This window comes from Peromyscus maniculatus, chromosome X (genome assembly GCF_049852395.1).
Source record: "Peromyscus maniculatus bairdii isolate BWxNUB_F1_BW_parent chromosome X, HU_Pman_BW_mat_3.1, whole genome shotgun sequence".
In the NCBI taxonomy this organism is placed as follows: Eukaryota; Metazoa; Chordata; class Mammalia; order Rodentia; family Cricetidae; genus Peromyscus; species Peromyscus maniculatus.
In genome coordinates this window covers 107,644,852-107,658,750 of record NC_134875.1, presented here as the reverse complement: position 1 = coordinate 107,658,750, position 13,899 = coordinate 107,644,852, and positions in this window count along the sequence as shown.

Here is a 13,899-nt window from a genome sequence, read left to right as displayed (position 1 = left end):
TTGGCAGAAAAGGTTCTTCTTGAGCATAGAATTGTTGAGCCACATCTGGACAATGTGAGTTAATTCATGTTGCTAGGCTGACTGTGGAAGGGCAGATGGAGGCTCATAGGGCGAGATATGCAGTGCTGTGCTGTGTTGAGACTGACATCCTGAGAACCCCTGCCATAGGTGCATCTTCAGCTACTCCATAGGAATACATTTATTGAGCAGGAACATGCCTTCTTGATATTTTAGTATATAGATCTGATGATAAACTTAGGAATTCTGTACTTAATGTGGTCGTTTGGTTTGTGTTTCCTTGTAAGCTGAGCACTGAAGGAATGCAGAATTTTAATTCTAACTTCACCAGTACTTCTATCTAGAGACCTGATGTCATTTTTGTATTCTATGAAATTTTTGTTGACAAGAAAGATAAGGTTACAATTTTGGCAGATTGGGATGGCGTGGTGTGTTCTTAGTTATGGAAATTCTCATGTAGTGTTGGGTTTTTAGTTGATAAGTATTCACAATGTGGGGGAAAGCATGGTGCATACTATATAATCTCAATTACCTATGTATGTTCACTTGCAGAATCTAGAAGGATATCAAGTTGAGCTGTTTGTAACTGATTGACTTTGTTCTTAGCTTCTTGTGTTTTGTTTCCTATAATGCACATGTTTAAAAAATAAATAAAAGCTTCTTTTAAAAGCTAAAAGAAAAGAATATAGCTCAAGATGGAGAGTCATACACCTACTAGGAACAAACAAACACCAATCAATCATAGTAACTGTCAAGTGTTAAGTCCAAAATATCACACATTGGATATATGATGCACATGTATAATGTACATGGACATATAGCTCCATGCAGTGGAATTAGCATAAATTACCTATGCAATTGTCACACATGAAGTAATTTGCCAGTTTTTCATATGACAAATGGTGCATTTATGACCATCTTTGTGTTTAAATATTATGGCCATACCGATTGTGTGTCTGGAACAATAATCAGAAGTGGAAGCAGTAGTAGGGTATACAAACTGTTAGGCTGTCAGTAAATATTGCCTCAGGGCCCTCATAATTTACTCAGACCACACTCCTAGCAGAAGATCACCAGAACAAAGTCCAACCTTCTCAAACATAACATTCTTCTGGAACTGCTCCTACATAGATATTATTGAGGGTGGCAAAGTAAAAATCCCTACCTTTTCTAATTTTCTTTCTTTTGCTGTGGTAAAGACCATAACTAAAATCCCTTTGAGGAGGAAAGGTTTATTTGGCTTGCACATCTCTATCACAGTCCACTGTGATGGGAAGTCTGGGCACATATTCAAGCAGGAAGCTTCAGGCTGGAACTGAAGCAGAAGCCAGAGAGAAATCAAGTTTGTTCAGTCGGATTTCTTCTAACTCCAGGACCTCCTGACCAGGCATTGTACTGCCACAGGGTCTGGACCCTCTAACATCAAACATTAATTTTCAGAAATGCCCCACAGAGTTTCAAACAAGTCCAAAGTATAACAATGTTTCTTAACTGGGGTCCCTGCTTTTCAAGTGATTCTAGCTGTGTCACGTTGATGCAAATTAGTCAGCATACCACCTCACTGAGCACTTATTTTTAATTATTATTGTTGTTTGAAGCAGGACCATATCAATCTCAAATAATTTATCAGGCATAAAAACTATTGGTGGTTAAAATTTTATTGTAAGTAATGGTTAATTTTCCTGGGATCTGGTACCAATGTATGCTTATTTCTCCAGTCATTCTGTTCCAGACATCAGGAGGAAGCTTCAGGAAAGCAGGCAATGGGCTCTTAGACACTATAACTTAACTTTTAAGTTTGGCTTTTGGAGTTGTTAGAACATAGAAAAAATAAAGACAGTCCAAAAGTCCTGGCAAAATAATTAGAAACATAAGATCAAGGAAAAATGATGGCATTAAGGAAAGGAATATATTTCCCTAGACAGTTTAGTATCTACTTCCTCTGAGAAACCCAAAGACTGCAAAGAACTTCTCCTTGCCAAGCTTGTGGGAATCCAGGGCAATAGAAAACGGCATCCTTGGTGGGATTCAAAGAAGTGGTGCTTTATCCACTCTGCAAAGCATAAGGATTGTAGAAGGGATGATGTCCCATCTCCAAAGGGACATCAGCTTCATTGATGGGTGCCCAGTGTTCCCCAACAATAATAGATTCAAATGACTTCAGAAATACTCAGGTGCCAGTGTCACTGTTGATGTGGCAAACAACACTATTAAGTTTAAATAAATGCAGTAAGTGGTGTGAATGGAAACTCCAAAAACCAAATGAGTTGTCATCAAGCCCTGCCATGGTATTCACTCAACATGTGACAGAGGATAAGGCATGTTATTAGAAATACTCACCTAAAAGGCCCAGCCATGAAGTGCTTAAAACAGTCATGATGCTTAGAAACTGCAAAAGCTTAAAATAATGCACTGAAAAAAGTACTTCTTTCTGTGTGTTATACCTTGAAAATTACAACTTATTAGTGTTGACAATAAATATATAGAATAACATTTTAATATTAATATTGAAATAATGGCATAATTACACTATCCTCTTCTCTCCAAACACTCCCATGTACCCCTCTCCACTCTCTTTCAAACTCATAGACTCTTTCTGAACTATTTGTGTGTGTGTATGTATAACTTCTTTCTTTTTGGTCCAGGTTTTTTTTTTATTTCCTTTTCCTCTTCTATTAAAAGTAGATTCTTTTCTCATAAAATATATTCAGATTACAGCTTCCCTTCCCTCTCTACTCCTCCCACTTCCTTCTCGCCTTTTCTATCATACAGATTCAATCCCTTTCTGTCTCTCCTTAGAAAAGAACAGGCTTCTGAGAGATGACAACTAAACATAACAAAATAAAATTTAATAAGATAAAACAAAAACTGTCGTATCAAATTTGAAGAAGGCAAACCAACAGAAGAAAAGAGCCCAAGAGAAGGCACAAGAAGCAAAGATCCACTCATTCACACACTCAGGTGTCCCATAAAAAGACTTAAACTGAAAACTATAATATGTATACAGATGATCTGGTGCAGATTTGTGTAGGCCTTGGGCTTGCTGCTTCAGTCTCTGTGAATCCATATAAACTTGCTCAGTTGAATTAGAGGACCTTATTTTCTTGGTGTCCTCCATTCCCTATGGCTCTTACACACTTTCTGCCTTTTCCATGAGGTTTCCTGAGCTCTGAGGGGAGGGATTTGGTGGAAAAAGCCCATGTACAGTTGTGTGTTCCAAGGTTCTCTCTCTCTCTCTCTCTCTCTCTCTCTCTCTCTCTCTCTCTCTCTAATGAATTTTTTTGGGTTTCTATTTGTTCCCATCTTCTGTAGGAGGAAACATCTCTGAATAAGGCAATGATCTATGAATATAGCATAATATAGGAGTCATTTGTCACTACTATTTTTTTTTAAGACCATTGGTATTTGGTTTTACCCTAGTTCTCTGGGCTCTCCAATCTCTGGTTCTTGATAATTCAAGCAGGATGGATCAGGTATGGGTTCCATCTCATGGAGTAAGCCTTAAGTCAAACCAGACATTGGTTGGTTCCTCCCACAAGTTTTGTGTTACCATTGCCCTAGCATATTTTGCAGGCAGGACAGATTGTAGATCAAAAATATTGTGACTACATTAGTGCTTATCTTTCTCTTTTGGTATCCTGTGGAATGCCATCCTGTACCAGACACTAGGATGTAGTGGGGACGGTTCTATGCAGGCATCAGCTTATTCTTTTCATGTTTAATGGGATGTGTGGGTGTTGTCAACAGCAATGGAGCCTTGCTGTCAGTTTGTAAAGAGTAACCTATTGCCTTGGCAATGGCCTGGGTTGTTGGGCATTTCAATGGGACCCCTTTGGCCAACAGCTCAATTAGATGAAACCAAATCCCAGCAATGGAAGCTTTGTTTGATGACAAGAAATGGTCAGTTGGAACTCATTCTCCCTCATTATTTGGAGACTTCATTAGGATCACCTTCATATATTGTAGAAATTTAAAATGCATTAGGTTTCTATACCATCTTAAATGCCTTCCAGTTCCAGCTGTCTCTCCCCACATTCCCTCCCTCAACCACATCTCATCTCCCCCTGCCCAAATGATCCTCCCATTCTCACCCTCAGACCCAGTCCACCCATAAGATCTATTCTATTTCCCCCTACAAAGAAGATCAACATGTCCTCCCTAGTCCCTTTCTGTATACATAACCTCTCTGCGTCTAAGGATTGTACCTTGGTTATCATTAATTTAAAGGCTAATGTCCACATATAAGGAAATACATGCCACATTTATCTTTATGAGTCTGCACTACCTTACTCATGACTATTTTTTCCTAGTTTCATTCATTTGCCTGCCAATTTCCTGATTTTTTTAACAGCTGAGTAATCCTCCATTGCCTAAATGTATCACAGTTTCCTTTATCCATTCTTCTGTTGAGGGACATCTAGATTGTTTCCAGTTCCTGACTATTATGAAAAGAGCAGCAATGAACATGGTTTGGCAAGTGTCCTTGTGGTAGGATGAAGCATTCTTTGAATATATGCCCAAAAGTCGTGCAGTAGCTGGATTTTGAGGTAGACTGATTTCCAGTTTTCTGAGGATTTCCATAGTGACTGTACAGGTTTGTACTTCCACCAGAAATAGATGAGTGTGCCACCAGCAAGGGATGAGTATTCCTCTAATTCCACATCTTTACCAGTATGAACTGTCACTTGTGGTATTGATCTTAGCCATACTGACAGGCATAAGATGAAATCTTGAAGAATTTTCAGTTGTATTTTCCTGATGGATAAGGATGTTGAACATTTCTTTATGTGTTTCTCAGCCATTTGAGTTTCCTCTATGGAGAATTCTCTTTATGCATATATAGCCCATTCTTATTTGGACTATTTGGTTTTTGATTATCCAGTTTCTTGAGTTCTTTATGTATTTTAGATATTAGACCTTTATTGGATGTGGGGTTGGTAAAAAATTTTTCCCATTCTGTAGACTGACCCTTTGAATAAATGACACTGTCCTTTGCCTTACAGAAGCTTTTCAGTTTCATGAGGTCTCATTTATTAATTGTTAATCTTAGTGCCTGTGCTATTTGTTTTCTGTTCAGGAAGTAGTCTCTTGGGCCAATGAATTCAAAGCTATTCCCCACTTTCTTTTCTATCAGATTCAGTGTATCTGGTTTTATGTTGAAGTCTTTCATCCACTTGGACTTAAGCTTTGTGCAGAGTGAAAAGTATGGATCTATTTGCATTCTTCTACATGCAGACATCCAGTTTGACTAGCACCATTTGTTGAAGATTATGTCTTTTTTCTAGTGTGTATATCTGGCGTCATTATAAAAATTAGGTGTCCATAGTTGTGTGTATTTATATCCGTGTCTTCAATTCAATTCCATTGATCAATGTGTCTGCTTTTATGGCAATACTATGCTGTTTTAATTACTATAGCTTTGTAGTAGTACTTGAAACCAGGAATGTTAGGACCTCCAGCAATTCTTTTATTGTTCAGTATTGTTTTTGCTATTTTGGGTTGTAGATTGATTTTTCTTTGGGTCACCAGCTCAAAAAAAAACCCACAGAGACTTACTATAAATTATGGAAGCTCAGCCTATAGTTTAAGCTTGTTTCTAAGTAGCGCTTATAACTACATGGCTTGTGGCTTTTACCTCTCCTCCTGCATGCCTTGCTCCCTCTGCATCTGGCTGTTGACTTTACCTTTCTTCTTCACAGAGCTCTTTCTGTCCAAAAGTCCCTGCTATACTTCCTGCCTATCTATTGGTTGTTTGGCATTTTATTAAACCAATCAGAGTAACATATCTTTATACGGTGTTATCAAATATCTTGCAATAATTCCTTCTTTTGTCTAAATAAAAAGGAAAGGGTTTTAACTCTAACACGATAAAACTATAAACAATAAGGACAATTATACAATATCCACTCCATTTGCATTTGGCAAAGTCAGAAAAAATACTCCATTATTAATCCTATCTTGGTGAATCTAAGGTTTTGTACCTAATTTACCTTCTGTCATAACTAAGGAAAACTATAACTATCTAGTGTTCAACTTTATCAAAGACCCCAAAAGGGTATAATATTACCTGAGTAAACAGGAAGTGCAGAGCAAGCAACTTCCAAATATAAGAAACAACAGTGGCAGTTGGCTGCCTGGAAAGTCACCCCAAGCTTCCTCTGTAACATTGGGGCATCCATCTTTGGTCTTTGAGCCTAAAATATTGGACAGATTTTTCTGTGAAGCAGAAAGTTTTGAAGCACTATCCTGCCCTGTCTCAGCAAAGTTTGGTAATTGCTTTCTTTTATGTCCTGCTCATCTCATTTGACAGCATACTGTCAGCATTCAAGGCAAGGGCAGTTTCTTCTCCAAATGGCTAGCTTCTGCCACAAAGAAAGCAAGCTTTATATGGAGTTTCTTCAAAGTGCATCATTCTTTTTTGGAGTAGATTGGTGCTGCCAGGAGTAGATGTGTCTCACTGTCATGAAAAGCCATATGTTATAACATTTTAAATCCCATATTCTGTAGGTCTTTGAAGTGTTTGAAAATCACCTATCTATCTAAAATGTATCTCTGTATGACCTTGAAAACATGCCTAACATGACTATATGTTTGATTATTATAGGTGACTAGCTATTAACTTGTATTTCTTTATTATCCTAAATAGCTTTCAAGGACTAAAACTTTATAATACATTTTTTAATGAGCTGTATAGGTACAATACCTTAAACAAGAATAGAAACATATACACAGTATAACAAAAAATAACCTTACATTTGTATCAATATATAAAAATCAGTACCAAAGTAAAATATTTGAGACTAGTGGTTGCTCAAAAGTAGGCCCAACAATCTAGCCTTTTATCCCATCACTTAAACACTATATTCCCCCCTTTTTCTCCAGAAAGAGAGTCCTGAATCTAATCACCTTTGTTTAGCTTTCACCATGACCATGATAAGTAACAATTTGTAACCAATCCCCATAAATGATGACAAATAGTCCACCAAACAACCAAAAACCAACCACCCTACCTCTTGGGAATCTAAGTGCTGTGTTCTCTAGACTGCCTCTTATTGTCTTGGGGTAATGGCATCTTTGGGGATCCTGAGAAAATTAGGACAATGGTCAAGTCCTGGAAGAGCTGGTCATAATATTTGTTGTCCAGTCTCTGTGCAATGGGGAAGTGAAAAGCTTATCTTAAGTCTTGGCTGGAGTAGCCTGTGAGGCTGGGCCATCTCATCCAGCACCCTTGAAGCTGTTTTGGATGTAGAACTCTGAGGAAACTGCAACAGAGGCACTCTGAGAGGCTGGATCACCTGGGCTACCTGTTTTCATTAGTTTCTGGTTCCCTTGCTCTGAAAACACACTAACATTCAAAGGTAACATATATATCTGTATTAACACAAAGATGGAATTTGTGTTGTATACAAGCTAGCCAAAGATGTTTTTTTTTTGTTTCATGTCCGAGCAGGTAAAATATATATTACCTGTCTTATAGTTTTGTAGGTTTATTTCTTTATATCTATAGTCAAGATTTTCAGGAGGTTCCCCTGGACAAATATGATTCTCTTTAAGCTTGAACAAATCCAGAGCCTTTAGTTTCATGTGGAAATCAAAGCATAACCTCTTCCCCAACACAATGCAATTTTTGAATTCTATTTTAAAGTTTTTTTTTTAGTAAATTTATTTTACAACATCATTAACATCATTTAGTTCAACATAATAGCCACAGATTCCCCTGTTCTCCCACTCTCGCCCCCCTCCCCCTCCCCCCACCCTACCCCCCATTCCCACCTCCTCCAGATCAAGGTCTCCCCCGAGGACCGGGATCAACCTGGTAGACTCAGTCCAGCCAGGTCCAGTCCCCCTCTCCCAGACCAAGCCAAGCGTCCCTGCATAGGTCCCAGGATTCAAACAGCCAACTCATGCAACGAGCCCAGGACCCGTTAAGGCATTTCTAAAGTATCTGGGCTGGTTTAATTCTGCAATCCTTCTTACAATCCAATGTCTCTTAGCAGCTGTTGTTCACTCATCAGCAATCAAAAAATGTAAAGTCAACAAGATACCATATAGGATCCAACCTTTCTGTGTATTTTCCCTCTTTATGTGGGTTATCATTTTTATACTTTTTTCTCTATTTAAAGACTTTATCTTACTTTTTATTAACTTTTTTCTGTTACTGTCTATATCCATTTTGTTTTTTAAGCCTACACACATTTTTTAAATGCACTGTTGCTGTGGGAGGTCTTTCTGTATGCTGTGAATATGTGTTGCTCTGATTGGTTGATAAAGAAAGCTACATTGGCCTATGGCAAGGCAGCTTAGATGCAGGAGGGAAATCCAAGTCAAGAGACAGAGAGAAGAAGAGTGGAGTGAAGAAACACCAGCTACTGCCTAAGGAGCTGCAATATGCCAGCAGACCGGTAATGCAATGGCCACATGGCAACTTAAAGATTAATAGAAATGGGTTAACTTATAAGAAGTAGCCAGCAAGAAGCCTTCCAAAGGCCATGCAATTGGTAATTAATATTAAGCCTCTGAATGATTATTTTATAAGTGGTTGAGGGATCATGGGGCTGGGCAGGATTGGAGGAATGCTGGACTGCAGGTCCTGATGGGACCTGAGAAAACTTACAGCTATATTTGGTGCACAACGTGGGTCATTGATCCACATAGACCTAAGAAAGCTTAAAGGTTCTGAATTCACAGAAATGGAGCCACACTGGGCTTCCTAGTCTCACAGTCTCATGCCAGCAACAGTGCAGAGGTTCATCTCCCGACAGCTGCCTGTGAGATGGAGCTGGCCACCAGCTGCCATAAGCTAAGCAGCATGGTGGATTCCCACCATGGTACACAGTGGTGTCACCAAGCCATACAGCATGCTACATGGTAGATTTACCTCTTGCTAGTACAGAAAAAAAAGAAGACATTTCTGGGCTCCATGCTGCTTGATGGAGGCATAGACCCACTGCTTCCCAGAGTCAGTTGGTGAGCATGGTTCTCCCAGAGTTGGCTATAAAGTTACCTCTGCCATCTTGGGAAGCTGAGGGGGGCTGAGTCAGCAGCAAGGGCTGTGCTTTCATCCTAGCCATGCAGCTTAATAGTTTAAAATCTCTCCTGGCCAGAAAAGGATTATAGATTCACAATAAGGCAGATTCAGATGGAATAAAACTCTAAACGGTTTACATTGTGTGTAAAAAATGTACATAGGCTTGAAAGAGAGAGGAAAAGGAATATAGAAATTTATATAAAGAGAAAAATAGTTTTAAAAAAAATAAATTCTTTAAAGGTACAATAGGAATAATATGAAAGTTAAGCCACATAAAGATGGAAATTACACAAAGAACCTGGATACTACATATTATTATATTGTTTTGGGGATTTTCTACTGCAGAAAGACATTTGATTTTAAAGGCAGCTGAGTTAAGTCAATACACACACACATACACACACACACACACACACACACACACACACACACACACACATAGTATCTTGACTTCAAAACTTTCATAACTAAGGTTATGTTGCTTTGGAAAGGAGGCACTGCTTTTGTTTCCAAAGGAAGCAAGAGGCCATGGATTTGTTCCAGTGAGGCCTCCTGAACTTTAATATAACAAAGGTTATAGCTGGTCTTCCCAGGACTTGAACATTATCTTGAATTTTCTCAGGATTCCCATAATATCGCCAGCACCCCCAACCAGCGAGAAGTAGTATGAGAAGCTACACCCAAACTCCCAAACTATTGTTTATAAATGTTTACTTTTATTTAAAGGGGTTTGATTATAAATATAATCTCTTTTTGAAGAAGAAAAGAAGATATTATAGATATGATAGGATGAAGGGGTAGATTATCAAATCTACTTTTAAAGAGCAACATCTTGTCTAAAATGTTTTACCTTATTATGGATTTTAGTTTATTACAAATTTAAAGTTAATTTTGCTATACTGTATGTGTATTTCTACTCTTGTTGAAGGAATTATGTTTATGCAGATCATTTAAAAATGTAATATATAATTAAAAATGTAAATTAATAGTCATCTATAATAGTCAAACTTATAGTCATGTTAATTAGGTTTTCTAGATATGCAGGGATATATTTCAGATAGGTAATCTTCAAACATTTCAAAGACCTAAAGAATGTGGCACTTAAAGTATTTTTAAGAACTTAGACTTTTCTGGACAGTGAGACACATCTGCTCCTGACAGTACTAATTACTTCAAAGAAGATGATGGGCATCAAAGATACTACATATGGAGTTTACTTTTTTTTGTAGTAAAAGTTCGCCATTTGGGCAAGAAACTGATCTTGCTTGGACTGCTTGATAATACGTTGTATAAAGTAGACATATAAGACCCATAAGAAAATGACAACTGAATTTTGCAAAAACAAGGTGAGATGGTCCTTCAGGTTCCTGCTTCATAGAGGAGAATTCCAGATATTCTGCAGGACACAGTGGGAAGCAATTAAGACACTTTAGGCCTATAGGTTGAAGATGGAAGCCCCAACATTGTGGAGGAATGTTGGGTGACTGTCCAGGCAGCCAGCTGCTCTGTTACTTCCAGAATTTTGGAAGTTGCTTACAAAACACTTCCTGTTTACTTAGGTAATATTATGTCCTTCTGGGGTTTTTGATGGAGTTGAAGACTAGATAGTTGTAATTATAGTTTTCCTTGGTTATGATTAAAGGTAAATTAGATATGAAAATTTAGACTCACAGAAATAAGATAGATGTTAGAGTACTTTCTTTAATTTTGCCAAATACAAATAGACTAGATATTATAACTATATTACTTGATAACTGTTCTACTATATGTAATTTTACTATGTTAAAGTTAATACCTTCCTTTTTGGTTAGACAGAAAGGTGGAAGTGCTGTGGGGTAGTTTTTCTGTATGCTGTGAATATGTGTTGCTATGATTGGTTATGAAGCTGCTCTGGCCTATGGCAAGTCACTTTATAGCTAGCGAGGAAATCCAAGAGAGCGACAGGAAGAAGAAAGGCATAGTTGAGAGAGACACCAGCCCACCACCCAAGGAGCACCATGCCAGCAGACTGGTAATGCCATGACCATGTGGCAATTCGTAGATTAATAGAAATGGTTTGATTTAAGATGAAAGAGCTAGCTAGCAAGAAGCCTGTCATAGGCCATACAATTGGTAATTAATATTAAGCCTCTGGATGATTATTTTATAAGTGACTGTGGGACTGCGGGCCTGAGCAGGACTGGAAGAACATGAAACCATAGGGGTTGGGCAGGACCTGAGAAAATTTACAGCTACATACCGTAAACTGTTTAGAGGTTTTATACATCTGGTTCTGTTATTACTGAGCACATGTAGTGTTTCTGATTGTGTGAGACAAATCTTAAACTGCTATGTCAGCTGCTAGCATGGCTCAGTTTAGTACATGATCCTGATGGCTAGATTCATCCCATAGGTAGCAGGTAGTAGCCATGCCTCTGTATACCACCAAACACCAGCCCACCTGAGAGAATTTAGAACTAGGAAGCTACATCTGGCTCCATGTCCACAACTTTTCTTAGCTTTCTCGAGCCCTATGTTTGGATATTTGAGCCCCACACTGGGCACTATTTTAGACACATTTCTTTGGGCCACCAGCTCACAAAGAATGGCATGGAGTCTTATTAATTATGCACTTGGTCTACAGCTTAGGCTTGCTTCTAACCAGCTCTTATATCTTAAATTAACCCACTTCTATTCATCTACATCCTGCCACATGGCTCATGGCTTTTACCTCTCCCCCTGCATGTCTTGCTCACTCTGCATTCAGCTGGAAACTCTGCCTTTCTTCTTCCTAGAGTTCTGTCTGTCCAGAAGTCCCTGCATAGCTATTGGCCAGTTAGCTTTTTTTTAAACCAATCACAGTGACATATCTTTATACCAGGTAATCAAGTATCTCATGACCATCGTTTTTTGTTTTGTTGTTTTTTTTTCATATGAAGCTGAAAATTGTCCTTTCAAGATCCATGAAGAATTGTGTTGAAATTTTGATGAGGAGTTTATTGAATTTGTAGATTCTTTTGATAAGATGGACATTTTTACTATATTAATCTTACCAATGAATGAGCATGAGAGATCTTTCTATCTTTGGATATCTTCAATTTCTTTTCTCAATTTTTTGAATATTTTATCCTTCAAGTCTTTCATTTGCTTGGTTAGAGTTACCTCCAAGATATTTTATATTTTTTGAGACTACTGTGAAAAGTATTGTTTCCCTCATTTCTTTCTCAGTCATTTGTATATAGGATGGGTCCTCATTTTTATGAGTTAATTTTGTATCCAGACACTTCGCTAAAGATATTTATCAGCTGTAGGAATTCCTGGTAGAATTTTTTGGTGTCACTAATGTATACTATCATATTATCAGCAAGTAAAGATAATTTGACTTCTTCTTTTTCAATTTCTATCCCTTAATTTCCTTAAATTGTTTTGTTGCCCTAACTTAAAGTACTATATTGAATAGACATATATAGAGAGTCGATAGCCTTATCTGGTTCCTGCTCTTAGTGGAATTGCTTGGAGTTTCTCTTCATGTAAGTTGATGTTGGATATGGGCATATTGTAAACTGCCTTTAATATATATATATATATATATATATATATATATATATATATATATATATATATATATCCTTTTTATTTCTAACCTCTCCAGGACTTTTCTTCTGAAGGGGCATTTGATTTTTTTCAATGACCTTTTCTTCATGTAACGAGATGACTATGCGGTTTTGTCTTTAGGTTTTATTATATGGTAGATTACACACTTTTGCATTTATGTTCATAAAAGAAATTGGTCTGTAATTCTCTGTGTTTGCTCTTTGTGTAGTTTAGGTATCAGGGTAACTGTGACCTCATAGAATGAATTGGTGGGTGTTTCTTCTGTTTCTATTTTGTAGAACAATTTGAGGAGCATTGGCCTTAGATCTTCTTTGAAAGTCTGGTAAGATTCTGTGCTAAAACCATCTGGTTCTAGGCTTTTGGGGGGTTGGGAGCTTTTAATGACTGCTTCAATTTCACTAGGGCTAATATGTCTGTTTAAATTGCTTATCTGATCTTGATTTATTTTGGTAAGTGTTAACTATAGAGAAAACTGTCTGTTTCTTTTAGATTTTTCCAAATTTGTGGAGTACATGTTTTTGAAGTATGACCTAATGATTCTTCAGATCTCCTCAGTGTCTGTTGTAATATACTCCCTTTCATTTCTTATTATGTTAATTTGGATATTCTTTCACCACCTTTTTGTTATTTTGAATAGAGTTTGTCTGTCTAGTTAATTTTCTCAAAGAACCAACTCTGTAATATTGATTCTCTGGACTCTTCTCTTTGTTTCTATTTCATTGATTTCAGCTCTGAGTTTGATTAGTTCCTGCAGTCTACTCCTCTTGACTGTGTTTGCTTCTTTTTGTTCTTGATCTTTTAGGTGTTCTGTTAAGTTGGTAGTATGAGATCTCTCCAGTTTATTTATTTTTTATGTAGACATGTAGTGCTATGAACTTTCCGTTTAGCACACTTTGGGTATGATGTATATACATTTTCTTTTTTTTTTTTTTTTTTTTTTTGGTTTTTCGAGACAGGGTTTCTCTGTGTAGCTTTGCGCCTTTCCTGGGACTCACTTGGTAGCCCAGGCTGGCCTCGAACTCACAGAGATCCACCTGGCTCTGCCTCCCGAGTGCTGGGATTAAAGGTGTGCGCCACCACCGCCCGGCACATTTTCAATCAATTCCACAAAGTCTTTAATATTTTTCTTTATTTCTGTCTTGACTTTTTTTCATCCAATAGTGTGTGCTTCGGTTTTATTGAGTTTGTAAGCTTTCTGTTGTTGATATCCAGTTGTTTATTTTTTTTAATGAAATGAATCTATTATTTACTTGTTAATT